The 11,289-nt window shown below is 38.0% G+C and overlaps 1 pseudogene; it reads left to right on the forward strand.

Annotated features, from left to right (window-relative positions):
* Positions 1 to 888: 888 nt before the first annotated feature.
* On the forward strand, positions 889 to 1,603 carry LOC145713738 (NADH dehydrogenase [ubiquinone] 1 beta subcomplex subunit 5, mitochondrial pseudogene; annotated as a pseudogene).
* Positions 1,604 to 11,289: the final 9,686 nt, after the last annotated feature.

Genomic DNA, 11,289 nt, shown 5'->3' on the forward strand with positions numbered 1-11,289 from the left:
TACCTGAAGAAGCAAGAAAAATCTAAAAGTAAACAATCTAACCTTACACCTCCAGGAACTAGAAAAAGAACAAACAAAATCCAAAAACAATAGAAGGAAGGAAATAATAAAGATTAGAGAAGAGATAAATGAAAAAGAAACAAAACAAAACAAAACAAAAAACAAAAGAACAGATCAATGAACCTAGGAGTTGGTTCCTTGGAAAGATCAACAGAAGTGATCAATCATTAGCCAGACTCATCATAAAAAGAGAGAGGAGTCAAATAAACAAAATCACAAATGAAAGAAGATAAATAACAACTGACATCACAGAGATGCAAAGGATTATAAGAGAATAGTATGAAAAATTATATCCCAACAAACTGGGCAAACTGGAAGAGATGGATAAATACCTAGAAACATGTAACCTCCCAAAACTGAATAGGGAAGAAATAGAAAATTTGAACAGAACAACTAACAGCAATGAAACAGAATCAGTAATGAAACAAAAGAAAACAAAACAAAAATATCCCAAGAAACAAAAGTCCAGGACCAGATGACTTCACAGGTGAATTCTACCAATCATTGAAAGAAGAGTTAATACCTAATCTTCTCAAACTATTCCAAAAAAGGAATAGAAGAGGAAGGAAATCTTCCAAATTCATTCTATCAGGCCAGTAGTAGCCTGATACTAAAGCCAGATAAAGACATTACAGAGAGACAGAGAAAGAGAGAGACAGAGAGAGAGAGAGAGAGAGAGAGAGAGAGAGAAGTACAGGCCAATCACTTTGATGAACATAGGTGTGAAAATCCTCAAGAAAATATTGTCAAACCGAATCCAGCAATACACTTAAAAAATAATTCACCACAATCAAGGGGGTTTAGTCATTGGATACAAGAGTGGTTCAATATTTGCAAATCAACCAACGTGATTTACCACTTTAATAAAAGAAAGGATAAGAACCATATGATCCGAATTGCTTGCAGTAGCCATGGTGGTCATGAGTTCATTACAGTGGGTTTCTGTCACTGCAGTGTCCACTCTCTCTGGCCACTGTCTCGGCACTCAGCTTGGATTCAAGGGCTTCCTCACCCATGGCTTTCTGAAGACTGCAGCTCAGTGCGACACAGTGGAAACAATGAGAAAAGACTGTTTACCACCAAACCTTCTGGATTCTATGACAGGTGTTATTTGAGTTTAATGAAATTCTACATTTTTGTTGAGTGGGATTCCAGTAGCAATTGGCATAACTCTGGTGAATATATTCATTGGTGAAGCCTGAGTTAGCAGAAATTCCAGAAGGCCAAATTCTGGAACACTGGGAATGTTTCAAGCATCCTATATCAAGATGGATTTCCAGAACTTTCTTCGATGGCCCTGAAAAGAATTATGAAAAGACAATGGCTATTTTTCAAATTGAAGCTGAAAAGTCTGATTTATGGTTAAAGTAACTGGAAGTACCAAGGTTAGTTAATGCATCCCAGAGGCAATGGTCCCTTGTATCAGTATCCTTCCATTGATAAGGCGCTGATTGATCATTCTCCAAAAGCAACTCCCAACATCGAATCTCTTATTTATCTAAATACAAAGTATATTCTCTTTAGGTATAAGTATATTAATTAAAAATATATTCTGTATTTTTGCTCAAGCGATGAATAAAAGGCCTTCTATTGCTCTATTTCTCAGCATTGGTTCAGATTAAGACTTTAGTGTGGGATTTCATTTTTTTCAGCTTTATTGTATTGGGGCATAGTGGACAATATTGTAAGATATTTAAAGTGTACATTATGATGACTTGGTACCCATTGTGAAGGGCAGATTAAAACTTTTGATTTGTGGGTTTTGGCTTCCTCCTATAAGAAGGTATATAGGTAAATATAGAAACTTGAACAAATAGGAATTTGTGAACTCCCAACGGTGTAACTTCGAAAGTTTAATGTTTTATTTGACTCATAATTGGAAGTTAGAGAAGTCCAATTATGTTAAATACCAAGAAATATAGTAGTTTACACAAATGTCTGTATTGTAGATATCTAGATTACTCACAGGTAATTCATAATTTTAAATTACATAAATATTGAACTAACTATATAAACCATTAACCCCTGAATAAACAATTTTTCAGTGACAAAAAAAAGAACCATGTCATCATTTAGAAAGATGCAGAGAAAGCATTTACAAAGTATAAGATCCATTTATGGTAAAAACGTTCAACAAAGTTGGTTCAGAGGAAACATACCTCAACATAATAAAAGCCATATACGAAAATCCCACAGTGAACATCATACTCAACGTGGAGAAACTGAAAGATTTCCCCTCCTAGTGTCAGCAACAAGACAAGGATGTCCACTCTCACCACTTTTATTCAACATAGTACCAGAAGTCCTAGGCGCAGCCATCAGACAAGAAAAAGGAATACAAGGCATCCAAATTGGTACGAAAGAAGTAAAACGTTCACTATTGGCAGAAAAACATGATACCATATATAGAAAACCCTAAAGACTCTACCCCAAAAACTACTAGTAATGATAAATGAATTCAGTAAGGTCTCAGGATACAAAATCAACGTACAGAAAGCTGTTGCATGTCTACACACTAATAATGAAGCAGCAGAAAGAGAAATTAAGAAAACAATCCCATTTACAATGGTATCAAAAATAATAAAATGCCTAGGAATAAACATAACCAAGGATATAAAAGACCTGTACTCTGAAAACTATAAAACATTGATGAGAGAAATTGAAGACAGCACAAATGGGAAGACATCCCATGCTCATGGATAGGAAGAACAAACACTGTTAAAATGTCCATGCTATCCTGAACAGTCTACAGATTTAATGGAATCGCTGTCAAAAAATACCAACAGCATTTTTCACAGAACTCGAACAAGCAATCCTAAAATTTGTATGGGACCATAAGAGACGCCGAACAGCCAAAGCAATATTGGAAAGGAAAACAAAGCTGGAGGTATCAAAATTCCAGACTTCAACTTATATCACAAAACTGTAGTACTCAAAACAGTATGGCACTGGCACAAAAATGGACACACAGATCAGTGGCACAGAATAGAGATCCCAGAAATAAGCCCATGACTATTTGGTCAATTGATCTTTGACAAAGGAGGCAAGAATATCCAGTGGGAAATAGACAGTCTCTTCAACAAATGATGTTGGGAAAGCTGGACAGCTACATGCCAAAGAATAAAACCAGACCACAATCCTACACCACACACAAAAATGAACTTAAAATAGATTAAGGAACTAAATGTGAGTCCTGAAAATATAAAACATCTTAGAAAGGAGCACAGGCAGTAATTTCTCTGACACCGACTGTAACAATTCCTTTTTTTTTTCTTTTTTGGATATGACTCCTGAGGCAAGAGAAACACAAGCAAAAATAAACTATTGGGACTACATCGAAATAACAAGTTTCTACACAGCAAAGGAAAAAAATCGAAACTAAAGGACAAACTACTCAATGGGAGAAGATATTTCCAAACGATATATCTGATAAAGTCTTAGCATCCATAACCGACACATGAAAAAATGCACAACATCACTCATCATCAGGGATACACACACACACACACACACACACACACACACACACAATGGAGTATTACTCGGCAATCAAAAAGAATGAAATCTTGTCATTTGAAACTACATGGATGGAACTAGAGGGTATTATGCTAAGCAAAATTAGTCAGAGAAAGACAAATATCATATGACTTCACACATATGAGGACTTTAAGGTACAAGACAGATGGACATAACGGAAGGGAGGGAAAAAATAACATAAAAACAGGGAGGGGGACAAAACGTAAGAGACTCTTAAGTATGGAGAACAAACAGAGGATTACTGGAGGCGTTGTGAGAGGGGGTATGAGCTAAATGGGTAAGGGGCATTAAGGTATCTACTCCTGAAATCATTGATGCACTATGTGCTAACTAACTTGAATGTAAATTTTAAAAGTAAATTAAATAATAAAAGGGCTTAGCATCCAAAATTTATGAAGAATGTATACAAATCAACACCCAAAAGACAAATAATCCAATTAAAAAATGGGCAGAAGACATGAACAGACATTTCTCCAAAGAAGACATCCAGATGGCCAAAAGACACATGAAAAGATGCTCAACATCACTCATCATCAGGGAAATGCAAATCAAAACCACAGTGAGATATCACCTCACACCTGTCAGAATGACCCCCATCAAAAACACAAGAAACTACAAATGTTGGAGAGGATGTGCAGAAAAAGGAACCCCCTTGCACTGTTGATGGGAATGCAAGCTGCCTCAGTCACTCTGGAAAACAGTATGGAGCTTCCTCAAGAAGTTAAAATGTAACTACCGTACGATCCAGTAATTTCACTGCTGGGTATTTACCCAAAGAATACAAAAACACTAATTCGAGAAGGTACATGCACCTCTCTGCTTATTGTGGTATTATTTACCATAGACAAATTATGGAGGCAGCCCAAGTTCCACCGATTGATTCATGGATAAAAAGTAGTATATATATACAATGGAATATCGCTCAGCCATAAAAAAAAAAATGAAATCTTGCCATTTGTAGCAACATGGATGGAGCTAGAGAGTATAATGCCAAGTGAAATAAGTCAGTCAGACAAAGACAGATACCATACGATTTCACTCCTATGTGGAATTTGAGAAACAAAACAAATGAGCAAAGGAAAAGAGAGAGAGAGAGAGAGAGAGAGAGAGAGAGAGACCACAAAACACTATGAAACAGACTCTTTAGCTACAGAGAACTGATAGTACCAGAGAGGAGGTGGGTGATGTAGGTGAAGGGGATTAAGAGAAGACTTATCATGATAGGCACTAAGTAATGTATAGAATTGTTGAATCAGTATATTGTACACCTGAAACTAACAGAACACTGCATGTTAACTGTACTGGATTTAAAATTAAGACAAGAGAGGGCTGCCTGGGTGGCTCAGCCAGTTAAGGATCCGACTTCAGCTCAGGTCATGATCTTGCAGTCCATGAGTTACAGTCCCACACTGGGCTCTCTGCTGTCAGCACCCAGCCCGCTTTGGACTTTCTGCCCCCCTCCCTTTCTGCCCCTCCCCCACTCGTTCTCTCTCTCTCTCTCTCTCTCTCTCTCTCTCTCTCTCAAAATAAATAAATAAACTTTAAGAAGAGAGAATGTTAACATACTATTGTTTGTAATAGAAAATGTGGTAAAAGAACTATATTTACATTACTAGTATTGGAGAAATAAATGTTGGGCCATTCATATGATGCCACAACTGGTCTTTATTTAAAAACTAAGTGAAATTTTGTAAAATAATTGAAAATATTATCATTGAAATATGTGTTTACATAGAAAGATGGTAAAAAAATGTGCTAAAACAGGTTACAATGATCATAAAGGGCACAGATCCATTTTTTGTTTATATAGGCATATACCTATTTATCCAGAGGTCTCAAGGCATAAAATCAAAGTGATCTTGTTGTTCCAGTGGCCTAGAGCTTTTATTCAGCATGGAAAGAGTCTGGACACCTCACACAGGCACCCTTGAGAATGTCTCTGTACCCTTGGGAATGCCCCCTTTCTACTCAGATGTCCTGAAAGCTGTCTGGTGGGTTTTCACCACAGCCCCTCCCTCCCACCTTCCTGCTCAGCCATGCTCAAACTGCAGCTCAGGCTCCTGTCACGAGGTGGCACCAACGTACTTCCACCATCAATTTCTCTACAAGAGGTTTGTTTATTCAAGGGGCAAAAACCAAAAACCAACCAAGCAACCAACCAAACAAACAAAAACACCTTCCCTTAAGACCTAGCATGTGAACCAACTGTATACAATAATTTATATAATTTAAATTCTGTCTGATAGAACTGATGGGTTAGATAGATAGATAGATAGATATATGTATAGATATATGTATAGATGATATATATATATATATATATATATATATATATATATATATATACCCCAGGACATTCTTAAAATGATACACAGGCGATAGTGTTGCACCATGGCAGTAGGAGGTAAGGCAGGTGGGCTTAGGGCAGGGCAGAACAGGACAGGTAGGAGGTGCCTGAGAGAGAATGGGGCACTGGACTGAGACTGGGAAGCCTGTATGGGGGTGGGGTGGTGGAGGGAGAAAATTTGTCTCTGGGAGGGACATGCTACATTGTGGACATGGTCAACCTGCACTGAAGAGGGGAAAAAATACATCACTAAATGCGATATAGGTTTGGGGCCAACAGCAAATGGAACTGCTTTAATATACATATGAATTTTCCAAACATAATCTTAGTAAACAAATGATTCCAAGACTTTTCTTATTCTTTGCTTGGTTTATTTGAAAAAGAAAATGGAGACGGATGCCACTTGATAGCCAGAGCCAGAATTGCAGGTCTGAGGCACAGACCAGGAGGCTCAGCAAGGAAGAAGGAAAGATGGAGTTTGTGATCTTGGTTGAATGGTTTCAGCCAAAGTTTTTGGGAATTTTTCACTTCATGGCAGTAATTCCTTGGTGTCCATCATTTTCTGGGATATCTAAATCTGAGTTCAGAACCCACCCCTTGTATGAACTGAATCTAGAGCTACACTTGAGATGGGGTGGTTGAGCCAGAGGAAACACACACACACACACACACACACACACACACACACACACAGAATCAATTCAATTTTGAAACCTACTTGGTTCTCCTATAAAATTGAATATAATGAGTGTTTATGAAATGAAGAATGTACACGTACATGAACATACATGTGCATTACTACCATCATTGTTAAAAGGGGCTTTTTGGATGAATACCCATGGTGCCACAATATCAGGGGAGTGTGAAATGCTCATTTATCAAGGCTTAGAAACCCATCTTCTAAAAGCAAGCCTGCTCTGTGTCCTCAAGAGAGGGTGAAGGATGGAACCTCATTCCCATCCTGCCATTTAACTGGAGAGGTGAATTTGGTTTTGTGAGCATGAGCTTTGCCATCTGTGAAATGGGACTCAGGATACTTTTGCCACACAAGTGTCCCAAGGGAAAAATGAGAAAACCTACTCAGAATATATGGCATGTAGTGGGACTTCAAGGGCCCTTTAAAAGTTGAGACGCAGCAATAGAGGCTGGCTGAGCTTCAGGGCTAAGGCAGGCATAGTGAAAAGGTATTTCTCACTGTTTCTCCTAACGAAAATATAGATATCCTTATGAAAGAAGCATATATTTCTCTTATACACCTTGTGTTTAAAATCTTGTAGACAGAAGGATCCCTAGTTTCTTGGGTGAATCAGAAGCTTATAAGCAATGCTCAACATCATGCTTCTGAGCAGACCCTAATCCAGTTCCCCACCCTGGGCAGACAGGACTGCTTATTCGTTTACTTTTTGTTTGCTTTTTTTTATTGAAGTGCAGGTGACACAGAATATTATATTAGTTTTAGGTGTACGAAGTGTGTTTCAACAATTATATACATTACAAAACGCTCACTACTATTAGCGTAGACACCCTTTGTCACCATACAAAGTTATTAAAATATTATTGACTATATTGTCTGTGGTGTACTTTTCATCCCCACGACTTATTTATCTTATAACTTCCGTTTTGTATCTCTTAATCCCCTCCATCTATTTCACCCATCCCCCCTTCATCTCCTACCATCTGGCAACCACGTTTGTTCTCTGTATTTATGAGCTTGTTTCTGTTATGTTTTGTTCGTTCATTTGTTTTGTTTACTAGATTCCAAATATAAGTGAAATCATATGGTATTTGCCTGTTTGTCTGACTTGTTTTACTGAGTATAATGCCCTCTAAGTCCATCCATGTTATTGTGAATGGCAAGATTTCATTCTTTTTATGGCTGGGTAATATTCCACTGTGGTGTGTGTGTGTGTGTGTGTGTGTGTGTGTGTGTGTGTGTGTGTATCACATATTCTTTATCCATTTGCCTATTGATAGACACTTGGGTTGCTTCCATATCTTGTCTATTATAATTAATGATGCAATAAGACAGCTCTGTGTTTTTTTCTTTTTCAAAATTCTATTTAAATTCTACTTAGTTAACATATAATGTAATATTGGTTTCAGGAGTAGAATTTAGTGATTCATCACTTACATATAACATTCAGTGCTCAACACAACAAGTGACCTCCTTAATACCCAATCATCCATTTAGTCCATCCCTGGCCTACCTCCCCTCCAGCAACCCTTAGTTTGTTATCTACAGTTAAGTGTCTCTGACGGTTTGCTTCCTTCTCTCTTTTTTTGCCCTTTCCCTATGTTCACCTGTTCTGGTTCTTAAATTCCACATATGGTTAAAAGGACAGGCCTGTTTTTAACTCACCTCAGTGATAGAGCACATCATGGCAGCAAGGTGTGGTACTTGCCTAACTGCTGCTCTTGGACTGCTCCATAGGTTAATACATTTACAGGAATATTCTAGACCAGTCCTGGAGTCACCATTGCAGGAGCCTTCAGACCATGCGTTATCCAACCATATCACACCAGAATTTCAGCCAACTGCTGTCTCCCTGAGATGCAGAAAACCAAGATTTACTAGCATTTCTTTGACATACACTTGTCAGTTCTTTCATTCACTAATAACTAAATATATATTGGCTTAAAACCCATACTGTCCATTGAAAGTGTTCCATTAATTATGTAGTGTAAATAAGAGGATAAGGAGGAAAATGAATATACTGGAAAATTCAACGGTTAAATCTGAGATGAAATAACTCTTAAACATTAACTTTTAAACTTGTTCAAACTTCAGGGCATCAAATATTTTTTTTAATTCCCTTTGGGAATGCAAGCTGGTGTAGCCACTCTGGAAAACAGTATGGAAGTTCCCCCAAAAAAACTAAAAATAGGACTACCCTACGACCCAGCAATTGCACTACTAGGCATCTATCCAAGGGATACAGGTGTGCTGTTTTGAAGGGACACATGCACCCCCATGTTTATAGCAGCACTATCAACAATAGCCAAAGTATGGAAAGAGCCCAAATGTCCATCGATGGATGAATGGATAAAGATGTGGTATCTATATACAATGGAGTATTACTCAGCAATCAAAAAGAATGAAATCTTGCCATGTGCAACTACGTGGATAGAACTGGAGGGTATTATGCTAAGTGAAACTAGTCAGTCAGAGAAAGACAAAAATCATATGACTTCACTCATATGAGGACTTTAAGAGACAAAACAGATGAACATAAGGGAAGGGAAACAAAAATAATATCAAAACAGGGAGGGGGACAAAATAGAAGAGACTCATAAATATGGAGAACAAACTGAGGGTTACGGGAGGGGTTGGGGGGGATGAGCTAAATGGGTAAGGGGCACTAAGGAATCTACTCCTAAAATCATTGTAGCACACTATATGCTAACTAATTTGGATGTAAATTAAAAATAATAAAAAATAAAACAAGTTAAAAAAAAACATAAAAAGAAAGAAAAAAATTCCCTTCTCTGACCCCTAATTCCCATGCAGACATAAGCCTCTCACTCTGTCTCTCCATCTTTCTGCCCACCCCCTCCCCTTCAAAATCAAAGTTCCAGAGATTTTGACCTTCACTTCGCACCAAATCTTTATCTCACTGCTTCTGTCTCCATGATTGCAATGATGCATTCTCACCAAGGTCACAAGCCACTTTATTCTCACTAGGTTCAGATATTGTCTAAGGATTATTCACAGTGATATATGGGATATGTTGTAGTGAGTGTGTTAATTGCCTAGGATGCCATAACAAGTCTCCACAAATTCTGTAGTTTGAAATATCAAAAATGTATTCTTTCATAGTTCTGAATGTCAGAAGCCCAAAATCAAGGTGTCAGACAGGGCCATGCTTCCTCTGAAGGCTCTAGGGCAAAATTCATTCTTGACTCTTCCAGTGTCTGGTGGTTCTTGGTCTTCTGTGGTTTGTGCCAGCATAACTCTAACCTCTGCCTTATCTTCACATGGCCTTCTTCCTTGTGTGTGATGCCTCCTTTTGTTTCTCTTATAAGAACAACACTCATTAGATTTAGGGACTACCCTAGATCTCAAGGTCCTTAACTATGTGTGCATAGACCTTGTTTCCAAATAAGGTTCCATCACAAGTTCAGAGGTTGAGGTTTGGACATATCTTGTTCAGGACATAAATTAATCCATTACCATGACATTTAGGTTAGAAGATCTTACCTTTCCTATATAAATATACAACCATATGCATACATGAACAAACATAAAATACCTGCATACGCAAGAATGTAATGCATTCGTGAAGAATATAATGCAGATTAAAACTTTCAGGGGCCGTCTGTTGGTTGTATGTTTTGGGGTAATGCTTTTTTCCCCTCTCTTCCATATTATCTATTTTACCTAAGATAAATACATATTGCTTTTTTTTTTAATTTTTAATTTTTTTATTTTTTTAATATATGATATTTATTGTCAAATTAGTTTCCATACAACACCCAGTGCTCATCCCAAAAGATGCCCTCTTCAATGCCTATCACCTACTCTCCCCTCCTTCCCACCCCCCATCAACCCTCAGTTTGTTCTCAGTTTTTAAGAGTCTCTTATGCTTTGGCTCTCTCTCCCACTCTAACTTCTTTTTGTTTTGTTTTTTTTTCCCCTTCCCCTCCCCCATGGGTTTCTGTTAAGTTTCTCAGGATCCACATAAGAGTGAAAACATATGGCATCTGTCTTTCTCTGTATGGCTTATTTCACATAGCATCACTCTCCTGTTCCATCCACGTTGCTACAAAGGGCCATATTTCATTCCTTCTCATTGCCACATAGTACTCCATTGTGTATCTAAACCACAATTTCTTTATCCATTCATCAGTTGATGGACATTTAGGCTTTTTCCACAATTTGGCTGTTGTTGAGAGTGCTGCTATAAACATTGGGGTACAAGTGCCCCTATGCATCAGTACTCCTGTATCCCTTGGGTCAATTCCTAGCAGCGCTACTGCTGGGTCATAGGGTAGCTCTATTTTTAATTTTTTGAGGAACCTCCACACTGTTTTCCAGAGTGGCTGCACCAGTTTGCATTCCCACCAACAGTGCAAGAGGGTTCCTGTTTCTCCACAACCTCTCCAGCATCTATAGTCTCCTGATTTGTTCATTTTGGCCACTCTGACTGTCGTGAGGTGATATCTGAGTGTGGTTTTGATTTGTATTTCCCGGATGAAGAGCGATGCTGAGCATCTTTTCAACTAGACCCACAAAAGTATGGTCAACTAATCTTTGGCAAAGCAGGAAAGAATATCCAATGGAAAAAAGACAGTCTCTTTAACAAATGGTGCTGGGAGAACTGGACAGCAACATGCAGAAAAATGAA

This window comes from Panthera onca, chromosome X, assembly GCF_046562875.1.
Source record: "Panthera onca isolate mPanOnc1 chromosome X, mPanOnc1 haplotype 2, whole genome shotgun sequence".
NCBI classification, from domain to species: Eukaryota; Metazoa; Chordata; class Mammalia; order Carnivora; family Felidae; genus Panthera; species Panthera onca.